The following is an 11,771-nucleotide window of genomic DNA, read 5'->3' on the forward strand; positions in this document are numbered from 1 at the left end:
CCTGGGTCCCCCTGACAGAAGTCTAGGGGAAGGAAATCATGCGGCCCAAGGCAACAGTTAATGCAACACAGTGGGAGATGTTCCTTCTCTACCCTGCCAGGCAACCTCTTCCCCCCAGTTGGGAAGGGGCAAGATTTTTGGAAAACACTGCTGCCTGCTTGGGTCTGCGCACCACCCTGGTGGGGCCAAACTCTAGAATTCGCTTGCAGTGGAACTGCGGGAGACAGCCAAGCTGGGTTAACTGCATAGACGGGGACAGCTCCGAACTCTCTCCTCCAGCCCCCAAATGGACGAGCTCCGGATGCCCGAAATTCCCGGAGGGACCCACCAAAACGAAAGGGAAAGGGACTAATAAAACTAGGTTTGTCTTTCCCTGTCCCCAGCCCCCTGGCCCCCTTCCCGCTGGGCGCCCCCTGCAGGCCGCGTCCTCAGCACGTCTTCAGCACCTGTTGCAGATGGAGGCGCACTTCGGTGGCATTTTCCCAGGGTACCACGCTGGCGCGAAAGGAGCTGGGCTCAGCCTTCTGTGCCTCCTGGATAAGGCGGTGCATAGGGTAGCCGCGGCGCGGGAAGGCCACATCGCCACCGGCCAGCAGCCCCATGGGACAGAAGTCGTTGGCGCCGTCGCCCACGTAGGAAAGGCGCTCGAAGTGCACGCTGTCGTGGGCCCGCTCGCGCAGGTAGTCGCTGAGCACCTTGTGCTTGCACGTGTTGGCCGGGCAGCGCGCGCAGCTGAGTGAGTGGAAGGGCTGCAGCGCCAGCAGCCCCCGAGCGTCGGGCCCTGAAGTGTTGCTGAAGATGCGGCGGAACAGGCCTTGGTGGACGGCGGCGCACAGCGCGCTCTCCACGCCAAAGGTGTTGGCATCTGAGATGAGAATAACCTCAAAGCAGGAACCCTGCTTGGCCACAAACTGCAGCATTTCTCCCATGCCGGGCGACAGCGGGATGGACTCGTAGACCACGCGCAGGTCTCGCGGCCGCACGCCCTGGTCACCCAGGTACTGGAAGACGCGCTGCTTGTACTCGTTGTAGAAGCCCTCGCGGTAGGTGGCACGCAGGCTCTCTGGGAGCTGTTTTCGTCCACGATAGTCTCATCAAAGTCGAAGGTCAGGAGGAAGCGCGGCGAGCCCTGCGCAGCCATCCCGCTGTCCCTAGACAGGCATCGGAGGCCAGCAACTGGAAAACACCCGCTCACTGTCAGTACATCACCCTGAGCACCACCTGTAGGGATTGTTGGCCTCCAGCTGTCGGTCCAGAGCTCCTGACCACCATACAAGGTCCATGTGAGGGTGCCCAGCCAGGTGGCTTTGTTTCCACCACTAACATCCACCTGATCCTATCCCCTCTCCTGAGCCCCAGGAACCGCTCAGTAAAAACAGCCCATCAAATAAGCTAAGGACCACAAGGCCCTTGCTAGGCATCCTCTTAACTATCCCTCATGATGCTGGAAAGGTTACAGATATTATTGAAGACCTAGAAAGGGTAATCAACTTGTGCAAACATCACCCACTATATATGGCAGAGACAGACCTCAAAACCAGATCTCAGAGTCTGAGACCAGTGTTTTTTTCTCTATATGTTCATTGCCCCTTTCTTGTGTATGGTACATCATGGCTTACAAATCAGCTTCACTCATATTCTGTCCTTGCTCAACACAATTCCATGGATCCAGCAGATGAAAAGGACTCGAGAGATTAAATAACTTGCCCAAGGCTACCATGTTTCTATTGGGCAAAGCCTGGTTCATGAACACTTGGTCACAGCCTTGCCTGCCCTCTGTCCTCAAAAGGGAAGAGGCAGATGCCCAGGGCTGGGCATCCACTGCAGCTGAAGGGCTAGGACCCCTGGGTACCACAGGTGATCTAGGACTGTCTCACTCAGTGGTGCTTCTAGAGACTGGCAGTCCGCCAAGAGTCAGGTTGATATTTCTGCCAGATTTTGCTATGTGACTTTGGGGACAGGATTTGGCTTCCTGGGGCCTTCACCAATGCTGCTTCAAACCTACAACTCCCAGTTGCTCCCCTCCACCCTGGGTTTAAATGAGAAACTAGATGCAGCTGGGACACATCTGGACCACTACTGCGAGCCAGACTAGACAGGGGCAGGAGCAAACGTCTGGCTGGCTGCTGCCCTCTGGTGGTGAGAGTGGGTTGACACTGGGTACCCCTCTGACTTTGTCAAGGTGACTCTCCCCAGACCATCCCAGGACAGCAAGGAAAATCAACAGCTTCTCAAGAAAGAGACTGGGACTTTGCAGGAGCAGGGCACCAGTCAGAGGAAGGGCTCCCTCCATCTTGAGGTACCCCATCTGTCCCCACTCCCTGGCTACACATGGAATGTGGGTTTCAGCCTTTTCCCTAAGCATTTGTAGTCTAGGAATCTAGTTGTGGCCAAAGCTCTGGAAGCTTTCTCCTGAGTGACTGAATCCTCTTGTGGTCAGCAAATAGTGTCTCTCAGAGGAAAGGGGGACAGGACCTCTGAGCTTTTCCAGCCGGGTGGGAAGCGGCGGCGGCAGAGGTCTGTCCCGGCTGAGTTTGGAGTGTGAAGAGTAGGGGTACACGGGCTAGCTGAGGTGTTTGGGCTCAGGATGGAGCAAGGGGTGCTTACGGGAATTGGAGGGGATGCGGTGTCTTATCCACCCCCGGATTTCTGGGCTTCGGCTCTCACGAGTCCCTCCAGTCCAGAGGGGCCGTGGATGACGTGCGTCTGGGCCGTCCCCTCCACTTGCCCCCCATCCCCCCTCCCTTTTATTCTTGATGGGTCTGGCAAAAGGTCTATCAATTTTGCTTATCCTTTCAAAGAACCAGCTTTTAGTTTTATTCACTTCAGTTCAGTCACTCAGTTGTGTCTGACTATTTGCAACCCCATGGACTGCAGCACGCCAGGCTTCCCTGTCCATCACCAACTCCTGGAGCTTACTCAAGCTCCTGTCCATCGAGTCAGGGATGTTCTCCAATCATCTCATCCTCTGTCTTCCCCTTCTCCTCTCACCTTCAATCTTTCCCAGCATCATGGTCTTTTGCAATGAGTCAGTTCTTCACATCAGGTGGTCAAAGTAGTTTCATTGATCTCATCTGTTGCTTTCTTAATCTCTATTGCTTATATCTCTGCTCTGATCTTTGATTTCTACCCTTCTGCTAACTTTCCATTTTCTTTGTTCCTTTTTCTCTCATTGCTTTAGGTGTAAGGTTAGGTTGTTTATTTGAGGTTTTTCTTGTTTCCTGAGGTAAGATTGTATTGCTACAAAATTCCCTCTTAGAACTGCTTTTGCTGCCTTCCCTAGGGTTTGTGTTTTCCCTTTCATTTCCCTATAGGTATATTATCATTTACTCTTTGATTTCTTCACTGACTTCGCCTCCACATGTTTGCTTTTTTCTACAGTTTTGTTTTTTGCTGCAGATGCTTTCTACTTTTTATCACTGTTCAAGAATATGGGTTTGTTGTTGATGTTCAGCCGCACAGTCGTGTCTGACTCTTGGCGACCCCATGGGCTGCAGCTTGCCAGGCCTCCGTGTCCCTCACCATCTCCCGAAGTTTGCCTAAGTTCATGTCCATTGCATCGGTGATGCCATCCAGTCATCCCATGCTCTGATGCCCTCTTCTCCTTCTGCCCTCAGTCCTTCCCACCATCAGGGACTTTTCCAATGAGTCAGCTGTACATATCAAATGACCAAAATAATGGAGTTTCAGCTCAGCATCATTCCTTCCCAATGAGGATTGTTGATTCCGCTTAAGATTGACTGGTTTGAATTCCTTGCTGTCCAAGGGACTCGCGGTAGTCTTCTCCAGCACCACACTTTGAAGGCATCGATTCTTTGGTGCTCCGCCTTCTTTATGCTCCATCTCTCAAACCGTACATGCCCACTGGGAAGACCATAGCCTTGACTATATGGATGTTTGTCAGCAGAGTAATGTGTCTGATTGTCAACACACTGTCTAGGTTTGTCATAGCTTTCCTGCCAAGAAGCACATGTCCTCTGATTTCATGGCTGCAGTCACCATCCACAGTGATTTTAGAGCCCAAGAAGAGGAAAGCTGTCACCATTTCCAACTTCCCCCCCTCTAATTGCCATGATGGAATGGGGTGGGATGCCATGATCTTTTTCTTTTCAATATTTAGTTTTAAGCTGGCTTTTTCCACTCTCCTTCTTCACCCTCATCAAGAGGCTCTTTAGTTCCTCTTCCTTTTCTTCCATTAGAGTGGTATCATCCCCATATCTGAGGTTGTTGAGGTTTCTCCTGCCTATCTTGATTCCAGCTTGTAAATCATCCAGCCCGGCACTTCTCATGATGTGCTCAACATATAGATTAAACAAACAGGGTGACAGCAGACAGCCCTGTCATACTCCTTTCTCAATCCTGACCAATCAGTTGTTCCATACAGTGTGTGTTTCTTCTGGACCCACATACAGGTTTCTCAGGAGACAGGTAAGATGGTCTGGTATTCCCATCTCTCTAAGAGCTTTCCACAGCTTATCATGATCCACACAAAGGTTTTGGCGTAGTTGATGAAACAGAGGTAGATGTTTTCCTGGAATTCCCTTGGTTTCTCTATGATCCAGCGAATGTTGGCAACTTGATCTCTGGTTTCTCTTCCTTTTCTAAACCCAACTTGGACATCTGGATATTCTTGGTTCGCATAATGCTGAAGTCTAGCATGCAAGATTTTAAGCATTTCCTTACTAGCATGGCAGACGAGTGCAATTGCCTGATGGTTAGCATATTCTTTGGTACTACTCTTTTTGGGAATTGGGATGTGGATTGACTTTTTCCAGTCCTGTGGCCACTGCTAGGTCTTCCACGTTTGCTGGCATATTGAATGCAACACTTTGATGGCATCATCCTTTAGGGTTTTGAGAAGTTCTACTGGAATTCTGTCACATCCACTAGCTTTATTAAGAGCAGTGCCCTTTAAGGCCCACTCGACTTCACTCTCCAGAATAGGTTGCTCTGGGTGGTGACCACACCATCACAGTAATCCAGTACATTAAGATCTTTCTTGTACAGTTCTTCTGTATATTCTTTCCATACCTTCTTGATCTTTTCAGCATCTACTAGGTCTCTTCTGCTTCTGTCCTTTATTATGTGCATCTTTGGGAAAAATATTCCCTTAATATCTCCAATTTTCCTGAAGAGATCTCTAGTAGTTCCTCTTCTGTTTTTTCTTCTAATTTTATACACTGTTCATTGAAGAAGGCCTTCTTGTCTCTCCATGCTTTTCTTTGGAAATCTGCATTTAGTTTGATACCTGTCCCTTTCTCCCTTGATCTTTGCTTCTCTTCTTTCTTTAGCTATTTGTAAGGCCTCCTACCACTTTGCTTTCTTGCTTTTCTTTTTCATTTGGATGGTTTTGTTCACAGCCTCCTGTACAGTATTACAGACCTCAGTCCATCTTCTTCAGACACACTGTTTACAAGTTCTAATCCCTTGAATCCATTTGTCGCTTCTGCTGCATCTTCATAGTGGATTTGCCTTAGGTCGTACCTGACTGGTCTAGAAGTTTTCACCACATTTTTAGGTTAAGCCTGAATTTTGCTATGTGAATCTGATGATCCGAGCCACAGTTAACTCCAGGTCTTGTTTTTTCTGACTATATACAGATTCTCCATCTTCAGCTACAAAGACTGTAATCAATTTCATGTTGGCATTGACCATGAGGTGATGACCATGCATAAAGCTGTCTCTTGTGCTGTTGAGAAAGGGTATTAGTATCTCAATAATATGGAATTACTTACAAGGTCTCTGGCCACTATAAGCACATCCTCTTATGGTACCACCACCACAATCGAAACAAAACCGTTTTCATCACCTGCAAAATTGCTTCTGGGTTTTTGTCAGTTAAGCCCTTATGTCAATCCCCAGAGGCAGGCAACACCCCATCTGTCTTCTCTATATATAGTTTGACCCCCTCAAGAATGTCGAGTAAATGGAATAGGCAGTAGGTCGACTTACCCACGAGGATTCTGTGAGGGAAAAGGATATACAGGTGACTCCTGGATGTGCAATGTACATGTCACCTGAGTATAGTGAAATGGGTTGATTGTTACCTACCTATTTGTCAGACTGAAGGCTTACCCTGTCTATAATGTGTATATGTGTTGTCTGTTTAACTCATATTTAATTCAATGCAATTTCTCTTCTATGTTTGGAAGGGTTGTTTTATGAATTAGAAATGGTAAATCTTTTGAAAGAAAGTGAATCTTCTTTGTAAAAGTCCTCCATCTGCATCTGAGCAGTATTACCAGGATGTCAACATTGATTGCACAAGCACAGGTACAACAAGCACACTGTAGTCACTCAAACGCTGCTCCCTGGGTCACACAGGGACAGTCCACCTGGCAACCCTGGCAGGCCCAGAGTACCTGGCCGGACCTGCCCATTGGAGGTGAGAGTGTCCCCACTTTAAGTCAGCTGAGTAGCAGCCTTTATTGCATCTGCAAGCTTAACCAACTGCTATCATGCAAAGGAACATATAAGCCAACTGCAGGGATTAGGACTTGGACATTTTGGGGCATGATTACTGTGCCCACTGCAGCTAGCGCTCTCTTCAGGGCTCACCTACTGTAAATTCTTTGTTTGTGCCAGTGTCCCTCAATAGTCCAGAGAAAGCGGTAGACCTGGGGCTGGTGCTGGTGGGCTGGGGTGTGATAGGGAGGGAGCGTCTTCCCTGGAGTTGGACAGGCAGCAGAACCAGGCAGGATGGGGCCTAGGGCTCTCCAAGGCTGAAGGGGAAAGGCAACAGGGATGCCCTGAATGAGGCCGGGCTACTGCATTCCTCCTACCCCCTGGGGCCCAGATGGATTTCTTTAACCTGTGCCTCAGGCCCTGCCACAGATTTCCCACTGGAAGTGGAAGGCTTGGGGCTGAGCCAAGGCCTGTGATGTCTATGTTTCCAGCAACATTATAGTGAGGTAGTTGGTCTGAACTGTGTGCTCAGAGGAGGAAAGGGGGCCTGGTAAAAAGTGAACGAGGGGTTGTGTTCACACCCTCACACCTCCACTTCCATGAGCTTCTCCACTTCCTCACCCTGGTGACCACACTCCCGGGCCCCTCTCTGCCCAAGGGTGGGACTGATGCTGGTGCTGGACTCCCCGGGCACAACTTACCTACATGTCTCAGTGGCCAGAGACCTCAGCTGGACGGTCTCTGCCAAATTTACTCACTCGGACAATAGCTAGAAGTGCTACACCATCAGGCAATAACCACTGGGTCAGCTCTGAACTAAGTGATCAAGCCCACCTGCTCCAGGGAGGAGTCTGAGAGTGGACGGAGTAAGTCCCACCCATGTTCTTTTCTGACCCTGAGGTGTCTACTATTCCAACCCACACGTAGACTGTCCACCTCACCTCATTCCAAGAGGCCTGGAAGGGAATCAACGTGAGAATATGGGCGCAGTGTTCCCCATTGTCCAGGTGCAGTCACTCCTAAATTCGCTTCCTCATGGCACCCTTCTTGTGCCTGCCTCGGTTAATTCATCTTGGGCGGTCTCCTATTTCTAAGATGAGCAGCAGTATCCCTGGTGCTCTCCAGAGCCACCCTTCCCATTTTCATTCATCCACACCCTCAGCAGTTGGCAGATATCATAGAATGGCAAGGTAGGATCCAGGGCCTCCTCCAGCGACTCCAACTCTGTGAGAGTCCCAACACCCTGTCCTGAGGTGTGCTGACTCCTGCATCATCCCTGTCCTACATTTTGGGAACATGACATCACCCCTTGAATATTGGGGGTCTGACCCTGGCTTCTGCTCACACAATGCCTTACAGAATCTGGACCAGTCTCTACTTTCTTTTCTCCCCGAATCACATCCTTATGCCTCAAGGGCATTATCCTTGCTGACGTTTATTCACACAGAGAGATATCCAGGCACCAACTCTGAATGTGCTACCTTCCATCATACCCCCTTTTGTGTAATAAAACCCTGGTCTTTCAGGAATGGTGTCAGGCAGAACCTACCCTCAGTTCACTCAAACACAGATCTGTTCTTTCAAAACATCCCACCCTCGCCTTCTCCCACATATTATCAAGCGTGAAGCAGATCACCAGCCCAGGTTGGAGGCATGAGACAAGTGCTTGGGGCTGGTGCACTGGGAACACCCAGAGGGATCAGATGGAGAGAGAAGAGGGAGGAGGCATCAGGATGGGGAATACATGTAAATCCATGGCTGATTCATGTCAATGTATGGCAAAAACCACTACAATATTGTAAAATTATTAGCCTCCAACTAATAAAAATAAATGGAAAAAAAACACAGATCTGTCTCTCTGAGTCTCAGGCTGGCACAGTCCTGGAGTGCTGGCTGAGAGAAAGGAAGTGCTCCCCAAATTCCAGCAGTGAGGAAATTGAACACAGAGTTCAGACTCATTGTCATGTGCCCTAAACAAGTAGTCTGGCATTTCTCCAAAGAAGACATACAGTTGGCTAACAAACACATGAAAAGATGCTCAGCATCACTCGTTATCAGAGAAAGGCAAATCAAAACCTCAATGAGGCACCATTACACACCAGTCAGAATGGCTGTTATCCAAGAGTCTACAAGAAATAAATGCTGGAGTGGGTGTGGAGAAAAGGGAACCCTCTTAACACTATTGGTGGGAATGCAAACTAGTACAGCCACTATGGAGAACAGTGTGGACATTCCTTAAAAAAATGGAAATAGAACTGCCATGTGACTCAGCAACCCCACTCCTGGGCATACACACCGAGGAAACCAGATCTGAAAGAGACACGTGTACCCCAATGTTCATCGCATCACTGTTTATAATAGCCAGGACATGGAAGCAACCTAGATGCCCATCAGCAGATGAATGGATAAGAAAGCTGTGGTACATATACACAATGGAATATTACTCAGCCATTAAAAAGAATACATTTGCATCAGTTCTAATGAGGTGGGTGAAACTGGAGCCCATTATACAGAGTGAAGTAAGCCTGAAAGAAAAACACCAGTACAGTATACTAACGCATATATATGGAATTTAGAAAGATGGTAACGATAACCCTCTATGCAAGACAGAAAAAGGGACACAGATGTATAGAACAGACTTTTGGACTCTATGGGAGAAGGCGAGGGTGGGATGATCTGAGAGAACAGCATCAAAACATGTATATTATCAAGTGTGAAACAGATCGCCAGTCCAGGTTGGATGCACGAGACAAGTGCTCGGGGATGGTGCCCTGGGATGACCCAGAGGGAAAGGATGAGGAGGGAGGTGGGAGGGGGGTTCAGGATGGGGAACACATGTAAATCCATAGCTGATTCATGTCAATGTATGGCAAAAACCACTATAATATTGTAAAATTATTAGCCTCCAACTAATAAAAATAACTGGGGAAAAAAGAAGTAGTCTGGGATACTGAGCTGGGATACTCTGGGAAATATCATTTGTTGGAAGATCTGTGTCATGGGTCTGGTGAAACAGTATTTGACAGGGACCCTGCAAGAACAGAGACCTACTAACCATACTCACCATAGAGCATGATGGGCCCATTTCCACTCAAGGGTATAGAGAGGCTCAGGCTGGAGGCGAGGGTGGTCAGCTGGCTAGGGCAGGGAGGATGTGAAAAGACTGAGGACACCACCATCCATCTCTGGCTGCCAGGGTGCAGTCTGACCTGGTTGGCACCAAACAGATGCGTCTCCTGACCTCCAGCCCAGAGACTAGCCTGTCTCCTGTGTTCCCTGTACCTTCCCTCCTGCTCCCCAGCTCACTGGGTCCAAGCTTCATGCCCAAGCCCTTTATTGAATCCAAAGAAGGAAAAGGGAAACTATTGGTGCCTGAGTCTCAGGGGTGAAGGCTAAAGAGGAGATGAGGACTGTGTGCAGGTTCCAGCGTGCAAGGTGGGACTGGGGCGGGAGTGGGGATGGTATGGGCAGTAGGGACTCCAATGAGAGGGCAGAGCCTGGGAAGGGCGAGATGAGGGCAACTGTGCCTGTTTCCACCTGCTGAACTACACATTCAGGCAAGGTCACCAATGGCAAGTCATGGGAGGGATCGAGGGTGCTCCAACAGGAAAAGAGAGTGGTCACGGTAAATAGGACAATGAGTCCAGTGTGGCAAGGAGGATGGCTTGGAACTCTGTTAAGGGGGTCATGAGTTCCTTCCGATGGGGAGGAAGAATGTCAGCGATGGATGGGAACTGGCAAATCCTTGAGGAAGGTGTTTAGAGAACTAGAAGAGGGCCTTTAGGGAAATGGGAGGATGTGCCAATGTGGCCAGACAAGGCCCTCAGTGAACCCAGACCAGGGGTATCCGTTGCCCTGCTGGCCTGGATGGTAGCAGAGGCTGACCCAGAGTCCCCAACACAGGATGCCAAAGGTACTGTTCTGCAGCAGGATCTGATATGGAGTGGCTCCCCACCAGGCTTTGCCCCACTCCCCCAACCCCTACCCCACAGAGAGAGGGCAGAACACAGAATATGAGAAGTCCTTTAATCAAAAACTGCTGTGAGACTGGGGTGGAGAGGGGGCAAAACAAGGGGCAGAGGATGCCCTGGTGGAGGCAAAACAGGAGGCAACAAGGTTGGCCACAGCTCACCAGCCCCAGAGGTAACACCTGCTCCTCTTGCAGAAAGATGTTGGTCTCAACCTATGAAACAGCAGAGTCAGGGAACAACCTCAAGACAGGGCCAGCCCACAACCCTGCTCAACAGCCAGGACTGTGGGAAGGGGTATGGTGTGTGTAACACTCACTTCAAAGGATCTGGAACTTGTCAGCCAGGTGCTGCATGGCGGCTGCAATAGGGAAAGGCATAAGAAGGTGCTCCAGACAGAGGGATATAGAAGCATGTCCCCTTGTCCCTGTGTGGAACAACCTAGCCCTACAACCTGAAACCCACCCCACTAGCCCCAATTCAAAGAGCTCTGGGCCTGATCACTCCCCACCACCTGAGTTCAATGTGGAGCTATTTCCTAAAATGAACCAAAATGTGCCAGCAGCTCTCAAGTTCAAAAATTGTTCACAAACAAACAATCTAAGAGGAACCTTAGAGGCCACACCAAGCAGCAGTTAAAGGGAAAAATCAACATGGGGTCTCCACAAGTCCTGTCAGAAGGAGCTCTCTAGGACTCATCTGGCGGACAGAGTGTGCACGCAGTCCACACAGTACTTTGCTACTTGTCTGCACGCCCAGCTAAACATGCACCGCATGCTCCAGGGACAGGCTTGATAAGTTCTCCTCCCCACAGGAATGCTGATCCCTGCGAGGTCCCCTGACCTGCAGCCCACCCCACCCCAAGTGCACATCCCGCTTCTGCACTAAGAACCCGCTGCTCTCTGTCCCTGGTTCCTGATACTGTATTGCTCTTTAAGGTCATCCATTTCTCTCTGTAGCACCAGACACTAGGCCAGTAGACATGGGAGGAAGAGAAAAGGTTAGTATAGACTGCCCTCCCATCGCCTCCTTTTTCTCCTCTCCCCAGGGCCATCCATCCAAACACCAGATGTCTAGAATGGCAAGGGAAAGACTTTTCTCAGTGGACAGGAGGTGGGCTCCTTCTGAGGGGTGTGGGATGGGGACGAGGCGGGGAGGCCCACACATTTCAGTTGCACTTGGATCCAGATTCCACCATGAGGATTGGGTGTGCATTTCAGGAGCCAGAGGAAGCCTTACCTGAGGACAGTCCAGCATTCCCGGTGGCTGCTGCTTCCTTTCCCGTCTTGGGGAATGGTTGGTTGGTTTCTGGTCACCTGAGAGGGAAAGGACACACAATCCAGCTTCCCAGGCTCCTAGTGAGGTGGAAAGGGTCAACCAGACTCTAACGTGAGGTGA

At 49.8% G+C, this 11,771-nt stretch overlaps 1 pseudogene; it reads right to left on the reverse strand.

Moving 5' to 3' along the window:
- Positions 1 to 428: 428 nt before the first annotated feature.
- LOC136155294 (phosphoethanolamine/phosphocholine phosphatase-like) lies at positions 429 to 1,141 on the reverse strand (annotated as a pseudogene).
- Positions 1,142 to 11,771: the final 10,630 nt, after the last annotated feature.

Source organism: Muntiacus reevesi, unplaced genomic scaffold, assembly GCF_963930625.1.
Source record: "Muntiacus reevesi unplaced genomic scaffold, mMunRee1.1 SCAFFOLD_174, whole genome shotgun sequence".
In the NCBI taxonomy this organism is placed as follows: domain Eukaryota; kingdom Metazoa; phylum Chordata; class Mammalia; order Artiodactyla; family Cervidae; genus Muntiacus; species Muntiacus reevesi.